Source organism: Megascapheus bottae, chromosome 5 (assembly GCF_031878675.1).
Source record: "Megascapheus bottae isolate mThoBot1 chromosome 5, mThoBot2.hap1, whole genome shotgun sequence".
Lineage (NCBI taxonomy): Eukaryota > Metazoa > Chordata > Mammalia > Rodentia > Geomyidae > Megascapheus > Megascapheus bottae.
In genome coordinates, this window is record NC_143513.1 from 59,161,225 (window position 1) to 59,171,742 (window position 10,518).

At 35.8% G+C, this 10,518-nt stretch overlaps 1 protein-coding gene across 1 annotated transcript in view; it reads right to left on the reverse strand.

Annotated features, from left to right (window-relative positions):
* Tfec (transcription factor EC) overlaps positions 1-9,902 on the reverse strand; it is a 53,014-nt gene extending 43,112 nt beyond the window's left edge. The window contains exon 1 of the mRNA XM_090332368.1: positions 9,816-9,902. The gene's annotated coding sequence lies outside the window, so the exon portion shown is untranslated. The remainder of the gene's footprint in view (positions 1-9,815) is intronic.
* Positions 9,903-10,518: the final 616 nt, after the last annotated feature.

Here is a 10,518-nt window from a genome sequence, read left to right on the forward strand (position 1 = left end):
GTGTGGTTATTTTTCTTCCTAACCTATATCCCAGTTTTTCAAAGTAAAGGCTAGAGCAAGTAAAGAATTAAGCCAAATGAGGTAGGTGTCTGAGCCATGAAGTATAAATACTGCAAGATGTCATTTGTATTCAGGAATAAAGGGAGATTCAAGTCATAATATCCCTAAAGACTTTACACCTGACTTTCCAGAATGCACATTTTCCTATGTAGACCAGTCTTCTCTGGGTTTCTTAAGCTAAATTGAAACTATATGTTCTCCCTTCCTCATATATTTTTGGATCATTAGTGTATTTCTTGGGCTGTTTTCATATTATACCTTTTCTTTCTGTGAAATGGTTTTTTGTTGTGTTTGTTTTTTTTCTTAACTTGAGACCACCCAGTTGTAAAATTGTATGTTTTTACCTGGCAATTGTACCCCAGGTGGACTGCCAAGTTAAGCAGAGTGAATTGATAGCCTATATTTATTCTTAAAGTTAAATTAATCCTTGATAAAAGTTTTTTTTTGTACAAGTTACTCCTTGCTCATTAGTTTGATACCATCTCCATTTTGGATGACTCCTTTCACCAACAGGCCTGTAAATCTCCATGACTAACTGTGTAAGTGCTTAAAATGGAATGAATTGCTTTTGTTAAAAATTAAGTTAACAACTTAATGATAATAGCACTAATTGTTAGATATACAAAGCTTGCTTTGAGTCAGGCACCTTGCTTGGAAGCTCCATCTAACCAGTCTCAAAATCCTCACATCAAGCCAAGAAGAAGGATAGCCCCATTTTCTATGTTCTACATACTTTAGACATTAGAGTGAGAGAATAGTGTAAGGAGCTCTGGAACAAAGCACAAATTCAAATTCAAACTGGTTTCTCCCTCTGAATTGTTGCTCTCAGCTACTAGCAATCATTAAAACAAAGTTTTTTATGGTAATTAATAAAAGGGTTACATGATATTTGCCATCTAGAAGGTGCATTAATTCACATACATTGATACCCTTTCACATGTCTTGGTACTCTTTACCCTCCCCCCCCACTGCCCCCCCCTCATCTTGGTTTTCCCCCCTTCCCTATCAAATTTCAAATAACCAAATACAAATAAATTCAATATATCAGATAACAAAGTGAGATACTGTAACAATATGAGATAACCAAGGGACAGCAAAGGAGATGAGAGATAACATAGTACATTAAGGACAACAATCATTCGTTATATGGCTTTTGTTTCATATCCTGGAGGTCCTTTCAATTAGCTTCATACTATATGGCCTTATGTATCAAGGTTTTGCTCTATTGCAGATCTCTGCTAGTAGAGCCCAAGGTTTCTACTGATTATGACAAATGAGGGAAACCACTGAGTCTAAGTTCCTTTGAGTCTGGCTTACTTCACTTAATATGGTTTTTTCTAAGTCTTTCCATTTCCTAACAAATGGGTCGATGTCGTTTTTTCTGACAGCAGCATAGAATTCCATTGTGTACAAATACCACAACTTGTTGACCCACTCATCAACTGAGGGACATCTAGGTTGGTTCCATATCTTTGCTATGGTGATTAATGCTGCAATGAACATTGTTGTGCTAGTGGATTTAGTATGCCATAGATTCTGGATGGTTGGGTAAATGCCAAGTAGTGGAATTGCTGGGTCATAGGGGAGCTCTTATGTTTAGCCTTTTGAGGCACTGCCATACTGCTTTCAAGGTAACATTATTTTTTTTTGCCAGTCCTGGGATTGAGCTCAGGGCCTGATCACTATCCTTGGACTATCTCAAAGCTAGAGCTCTACCACTTGAGCCTCAGCACCACTTCTGGCTTTTTTCTATGTATGTGGGACCGAGGAATTGAACCCGGGTCTTCATGCATGCTAGGCAAGCACTCTACCACTAGGCCAACTCCAGGCCCCGACCTGAGCGTCTTTTTTTTTTTTTTTTTTTTGCCAGTCTTGAGCCTGAGCACTGTCCTTGGACTTTCTCAAGGCTAGAGCTCTACCACTTGAGCCTCAGCACCACTTCTGGCTTTTTTCTATGTATGTGGTATCAAGGAATCTAACCTGGGTCTTCGTGCATGCTAGGCAAAGCACTCTACCACTAGGCCAAACTCCCAGCTCAAGATAACATTTTTAATGTGACTACCTACTGCTCAGGCATCTGAATGAGTCACTAAGAGGTAAATTTGTATAATACATTTTCATAGTCTTAAATGGAAAGAAAAGTGTTTGAAACATCAAGGCGATCATAGTGTGATGAGTGACCATAATATAAAGAATATATGCAAGTTAAATAAATACTCTGCTTTCTTACCACATTCTGCCAACTATGGGATTTGATATTGTTTCACTCAGGTCAAAAGCTATGTTGCTGAGAAAACTTTCTCATAAAGTAACTGAAACATAAAATTGAAAAGCAAAGCTAAAATAAACTTTTTCCCTCTACTAATCACATTTAAAAAATAAAGTGAGACACAAAATGACTCTAACACAAAGAAAATATGACTGCTAAGCTATTTTAAGAAATAAGTCATTATTTTAGACACATTATTGATATTCTACCACTTCCATCTAGCCTTTCCCATTGCATTTATTTTTAAAGATACCTGTGATAAAATGTAAGTGCTGAATACTTAGAAAATATTTCACAGGGTAAGTTGGAATTTTTGAGAAACTTAAAGACCCTCATATAACTAAATCTTTCAAGCAATAACTGAATAGTTCAAATACTCAATGTTAATGCACTAGGATATGCAACAAACATACACCAGCTTGTATAAAGCTGTGTTTACAGTAGATAATAACATAGTTATAGTCTCCCTATAAAATCCAAGACTGCTAGGTAAGCATAAATCATTCTTTCTATCCCTCCTAAATCATTCTTTTCATCTTTCCTGTGTGACATTATTTTGGTCTTATCCAAATCTTGGAGTTTATTTCAAAACCTTTCTGAAAAAGCAGTATGGTGGTCAGATATAAACTTGTTTCATAGACAGCTAAGATAATTTCATCCAAATTCTCCTATGTATTATAAAAGGCTTTGTTTGGTATTTTGTTTCTGCTTTCTCACATATTTTATTTCTTTTTTAAAGAAGGACTAATATTAATGACAAGGTCAATTGCACTTATCAAAAGTTACTAACTAGTGAATTGGTATCCCATCATTTGAAAAGTCATTTGATGTCATGTGTCTATCATCAAATCTTCAAAACAGTATAAGAATATGAGGCCTTATTAGAATGATTTCCAAGTTAGGGTAAAGTTTCAATGTTATTGAAATCTATATACACACAGGGAAAATAAGATCATGTTGTAGCCTATAAATATATCACCAACTCTTAACAAGCAGCAAGACATCTCACTCTAGAAAAGTCAAATACTGCCATGTGTCACTTTCAAACTTCTCTCCCCAGTCCCAAGAAAATAAGTACAGATTTCAAATAAAGTTATTTAAAGTAGATTCTGGTTTACAGACACCCACGTTCTCCCAAGTTAAATTTTTCTATTACACTGTCTCCAATCAATCTGACCACTTCAACCTGACAGGCAAGGCAGTTGAATAAGCAGTTAGTGGGCCAAAAATCTGTCAGAATGGTTAGCTTCACTGGTGATTACTTTTTGACTGACTCAAGCAGTCAAAATAATCAAAACAGTCAATCCAGGTTTCCCATGTATACAGTCTAACCACTTGCTATTTCAGCAGGGGTGTCCTGTTTGTATATTTGAAGGGAGTTTTATTAAGTTACCTCATTTAAGAGAAACAAGTCCAAAAAGTTATGAGCAACTAGCTTGACAACTAAGTCTCCTCTCAGAGTTAATCCTTAGCTTCAGCACTGTGGGGGGAGGCTATGGCCCTGTCTAAGAATGATGGAAAGGAAGCCAGGACTTGGGGACAGTAGTTCCAAACTACATAGGAACACAATCTGCCTAGCTGAGCCAAGAAAATAGGCTCTTCACTCATTCTGAAATTAGATTTAAAAAAAAAAGAAGATGGGAAAGAACCCAATGGAGGTTTGGTGACATTGATGCCACTATTCACAGTGGTTTGTTATTTTTAGTATAAGTTGCCATTTTGGCAGAAGGGAGATAGGCTTCAAAAGTCCCTTTCACAAAATTGAGGATACAAGGCATAGTAGCATAACTTTTTAAGTTGTGCAAATGTCAGTGTTGGTGTGAAGTTAAGACTGTGAATTTTGAAAATCAATCCTCTAGATATCAACCTTAGCTCCATACTGCCAATCCCTGTGCCAGATACCTCTCTACCAATATGCAAGCGCCATTAATTGTGCAATGGATGCAAGAATTCTGCACCATTCCCAAGGTTGTACTCATTAGTAAATGACCTAATATGGGCAATGCCCTCATGTGGAAGTAGAAAGGAAGGCTTACATGGATCAGGTGAAGAGAGACTAGTCTCAAGTGCAGCATGACCATGTTCAAATGAAGTGCTTCGTGAAATATAAAACTTTAATAAACATAAAATCAAAGGAGGCAAATCAGGTTTACAGATGGAGAAGTTGAATTACAGTCAAACTATCTAAACTGTCTGGGATCAAATAATTGATTGATCTGTGGTTGATTTTGAAACGTACCCAATCTGACTTTGAAAGTTACATTTGTTCTAATGCATGGTGTTTCTAATTATTCACAATGGAACATAGTTAGCCGTAATTTGCATTTCAGCTCATTCTAATCATTAAGTAATAAGTGGTTGGCATTGCTAGATTGGAACTTCTTGAGATAAAAATATTCGTCCCTGGCACTCTGAAGGAAGACATTTTGAGGAAAACATAGGAGTCAGTCGTTCATCACTGGTCTATCATATCCTGAATCCTCTCATTCCCTTTTAAAATTGTCATTTGGGGTTCTCAAACAATTATACAGTAATTGAAAGAAATCGCATATTTCTAAGAGCTTGGAGTGATATAGTATCACCAAAATTGCTTAATTTAGCAAACACACCATAGAGTGTCTTGTTTTGTGAAGACAGTTCAAGCCATCAATTAGGAGCTGAAAAAAAACACTTTTTTCCATTTCCTCAGTTCTGCTTCACTTTGTTATCTGATATATTGCATATATGTGTATTTGGTTATTTGAAATCGGATAGGGAAGGGAAGGAAAACAAGATGAGGGGCGGGGATAGAGGGAGAGAAATGGGGACCAAGACATGAGAAAGGGTATCAGTGTTTGTGAAGTAATGCACCTTCTATCTGGTGAATATAATGTAACCCTTCTATTAATTACACTAAAGATATATGGATAAGTAAATAAAAAGCCAAAAAAAAAAGAAAAACTTTTTGTGAAAGCAAATGATTTCATATTGTTTTGTTTGGGTGATATTTTTTTCCCAGTTAGAATCTGATAGTAAAAAAAACAAACCCTAAAGACGCTGAAGGAATGAGCATGAGTGGTTCCACTGGGAAGAGTCAAGGCTTCCAGCTAACACTCCACGTTGGAAGGTGTAATCTAACATACAGGATTAACATCTCAGGAGACCTGCCCTGGGTCAGTTCATCTCTCTGTGATGCCTTATCCTCTAGATGGAAATAAAAACAGTGAACTCTTTTAAATGTGCCCTATGGTCTGATTAAAGATTGAAAAGGGCTCTAAAAATCTACAGCACTCCCAGGGAAAAATGCTAAATATCATTATCATTATTACACCAAATGCCATAATTTGGTCTCCTCAGATTCCCTTTTTATGTAGATTCCATCAAACTCTGACTTTTGACTTTTTGCCTCTCTGACCAAATCTCCAATGACAAAGCAAAGGGAAATGTTGAGGCAATTAGTGGGAAATGGAAGCAATTAATTCCTTTTTTTAGTGGGGACCTGGCCTCTGTGAACCAGTTTAACCAAAAATAATCAATGACCTTTCTCAGCCCAAACTGAAGCAAATCTACTTGATATTTGTCACTGGTTATCCATCTACGGCTCTGACATTAATGAGTCTCTTCACTTTGCCCCTTACTTTCATGAAATAGAGCCCTCTCTTCTGGTCCCTTGTTACCTCTGCATCTGCTCCTTTTGCAAATAGAGTAAAGTCAAAGGCTTCCTTGCATCACCCTAGGAAATATATACATATATATTTTTTTAAAGCAGAATCAAGATTTTGAATTTCTATCTTTCCCCCTTCAGCTGCTTCTCCTTTTCTCTTTAAAGATGGGAAATGAAAGAGAACAACAAAGATAAAGTTTAATGTTAAGTGTACCAGCAAAGATTATGCAATTTTATTTCTGTCTAGGTCCTGTTTGGACCTAGATCCCAATCCCTGCTCCCAATCCCTGCTCCATCACTTTGCTCAGGGACCTTTTGGGAAAGTTACCTATCTTTCAAAATCTTCACTTGTCTCTTCTGAACAACAGTGAAGTCAGCATTTGCTTCCAGGATATTGACAGATGCAAATGAGATGATAAACCAAGAAAGCTTAAACTGTGGTCTTAATTGTTGAGGAGATAGAATAGTAATTAAAAAGGGAGGGGGGGCAGGTATGGAAGAGGAGAGAAGAGAAAGATAAGGGTGGGAAGGAGTGAGGAGAAAACTTCAGAAAATATGAATTTGATATGCACTGAAGCTACTCAAACAATAATGGTTAACTCATCTATTTATCCTATAAATTATTTCTGTCTCAGCATATTGTGTAATAACACTGCTTGCTATTTTTCTGTTTTTATTGTGATTTGTTTTATTTTACATGTATACAACTAAAGTAACTGTAGGAGCTTTGCTATACTTCTCATGAGGACACACATTCCAACTGATTTTGCAACTGGTGTTTCAAATGCAAACCAATGCAAATGAACTGACAATTCTTTTGGGAAAACTTGGAAAAGTGAAATGTCTTTTGAAGAAAAGGTATTTCCCAAATAATGCAAAGTATTGTTTCATTCCATACTTCCTTTTACTATCAAAGCTGTCTTAAGGCAGAGTTCTGGAAGACTAGTTTGATAACAGATAAACTTGCCTGGGGGGAGGAAAACGATGTCAGATATAAGACAATAGCTCATTTGTTGCTTGCTACGAAATGAGGAATTGAGGCCTCTTAGCAAGGACAGAAGTGTTTTTCTGTGAGCTAGATTTTTCAACTGCAGAACTTCTATGTGAATACAAGTTTGAGCAATCAGGAATAAATTCAGAGCTATTCTTCCGGTACAAAAACGAGCTCTAGGAAACTTCAGATTCCTCACCCTTAATCTTCAGACTCTGCTCCAGACCCTCACTCTCTACTCTAGGTATGGATTCAAATTAAAGCACACATATATACACAGACACTTATTCAAAGTCATAGATAGACTTTGATCTCTGTGAACTAGATTCTATCATGCCTTTAACTCAAAGTCTTATCCAGACACTGAATAATTTCTCTTTGCTGTCTTAATGCAGATAGAGGAGAGATCTAGAAATAAAAGGCTTATAGCTAGCCAGGTGCTGGTGGCTCATGCCTATATTCCACTACTCAGAAGTCTAAGATCTGATGATCACTGATGGAAACCAGTCCCTGAGACTCTTATTTCCAATTAATCACCAGGAAAATCTAAAGTGGAAGAGTGGCTCTAAGTGGTAAAGCAGACCCAAAACAAAAAGGCTGGAGGTGAAGCACAAGTTGAAAGCCCTGAGTTCAAACCTCAGTGCTACTAAAAATAAATGTTTTAAAAATTAAGAACACTGGTGCCAGGAGTTTGGCCTAGTGGTAGAGTGCTTGCCTAGCATGCACGAAGACCCGGGTTCGATTCCTTTGTACCAAATACTTAGAAAAAGCCGGAAGTGGTGCTGAGGCTCAAGTGGTAGAGCTCTACCCTTGAGAAAAATCCAAGGACAGAGCTCAGGCCCTGAGTTTAAGCCCAGGACTGGCCAAAAAAAAAAAAAAAAAAAAAATTAAGAACACTGAGAATATTTTATATGGTTGAATGTGCTTATTAGAAAAAATTATCTCATATTCAATGGCACAGATATACAATAATTGTTATTTTTTCAGCGTTTATCATGATTCTATTCGAAACAAAAACATTTTGTTACTTTCAGTTTCTACTTTGTCTTATTTTTTGTTTCTGACTCACCAAACTATGATTTTGAAAGTTATATTCTTCTTCTACTGTGTGAATGATGACCAAAAAAAAGTTCTAGAAAGTTTACTGATGCTAGAAAAGGTAATATGTGTGAATATTTCATAATTATCTTGGCTACCTAGAACTTAAACTTTCGTGTTTCATTCATTAAAGTTGACTTATTATTTTTTTTTTTTTTTTGCCAGTCCTGGGCCTAAGCTCAGTGTCCGAGCACTGTCTTTGGACTTTCTCAAGGCTAGAGCTCTACCACTTGAGCCTCAGCACCACTTCTGGCTTTTTTCTATGTATGTGGTACCGAGGAATCGAACCCGAGTCTTCGTGCATGCTAGGCAAGCACTCTACCACTAGACCAAACTCCCAGCCCTAAAGTTGACTTTTAAGAAACATGTTTTACATTTGATATCAACTCTAAGTTTAACCTCAGCAAATTGAATTGATACACTGCACAATTTTACTGATTGGAAATCAGTAAAAATAAATAAAATTAAAATTAAAAAAATCACTAAAACCAATAAAAGAAAGGGGTAACAATGTTCAAGAAGCAATGTACCCACTACCTTATGAATGTAACTTTAACCCTTCCTTATATCACTATGATAACTTAAAAAATAAAACATCATTTTTATTTTGTATATTTCATAACTAGGATTTTTTTTGTTTGGTTTGGTTTTTTGGAACCCTTAAGCTTCAAAGCCTAAAATCAGTCTATTTAAGATAGATTACAATAAAAGATAAAAGATATAATATTGATTCAAAAGCCAGTTGAAAATATATAATGGCATTTGGATTCACCTAAAACACACTAAGGAGAATTGTCTGAATAATGTTTATAACGAACTCCTGCTTCAATTTTCTTTGTTGACACAGTCTCTGAATGGGAAAAATCACCAACACTACTTTAAAGTATAAACCAGAAATGAAGTTTCTAGTAAATAAGTTACTAACAAGCCACTAAAAATGAATTAAATATTAGCTCAGGCTTATTATTATTCTTCACATGTCTACTCTCAATGAAGCACTCTGAGATAACGTTGGAAGTATGGAATAATAATTAATATGGGCAATTATATGTTTATGTATATGCATCTAACACATGTATGTACAATTTCATGTATGTACAAATGCAAATAGTCACTACATTCTGACTTTAAATATAAATTATTACAAGTAAATTATTAAATTTAAACTTGATAAAGCTAAAAATTGCTACTTAAAATGTTATTTTCTTAGGATGCTGAAATCTCCTAGAAATACTGATTAGGACATCATTTTGCATTAAAATGAAGAATGTTTTAACTCTGGAAAAGAACATGAGATTAATATACTGCCTGGTATTATTTCTGCTCTGAACAGAATTTATATTTTCTTACCTTTAAAAGCTAATAAAATAGACATTCCTGGAATGTAAATAGACATTAACATTTACTCATAAAATAACATGGAAGGCAATAAAATGTTGAATCATGTTCCAATTTAGTAAATATCTGAGAATATTAAACTTGGAAAAAGAAATTTCTTGGGTTATCATGAACTAAAACAGCGATTTCTACATCTTGAATAGAATAAGACATTAATAGAGTGTCAGCTTTATTTCATCAAAATTATAGCAAATCACAGCTTGACTACTCTAACATCTTGATATCTAGTTATCCCACAAGACAAAATCATAATTATAAGCAAGCTATGCCTACCAAAGTAAAACAGATATTGATTAAACTTGCCTTCCTAGTTTGTTTAAAGTACAGAAAATTAACCTGCCAGATTAGTTACCTACCAGCAATGATTGGGTTCTTTCAGTGTAATCACCTTGACAGACAGCACCAAATTATAGTCCCTTTTCCCATAACATACGCTCCATGCACCAAAGAGACAACCAAAGGAAAAGCTCTGATCTCAAGTAATGAATGGTTTGGGCTGGTTGGAATCCACTCAGTTGAGGAAAAGAGAAGTAAGCTCATGAGGGCATTTCCTGAACCCTGGTTGGAATTTCAGTTAAGGAAGAAGAAATGACACAGCAGTTTCAAGTTAAGGCGACTTCCTTTCTTTATCTGAAATATGCTACTAATTTGAGAGACAGCACACCAACGCTACTCCTCCACAGTGGTGTGGCCACAGTAAAAACGCCTGTTGAGCCCATTTATTGCCCCATAATTAACATTTTTTCCCCAGAATAAACACAACTACTCCACGGTGGTTATCAAAATGGACTAAGATCCCACATTTGTTGCAACATGCCATACTTCCCAAATAACAGTTCTTCAACAAACTGATGTACACATTTCAGTTGAAGAAGTACACTTTTGTGTAGAGTATCAATAGATTGTGAGTTTTTGCTCAAGGACCATTTGAATTTCCCCCATTTTCCTCACAAGGGTTCTCTTGCATCTCCTTTTGCTCTCAAAATGAGTCCACAATAAGTTTCATGTATATTGAAGATACACAACTGGGATTTTGAGATTTCTTATTCTTAAGTAGTG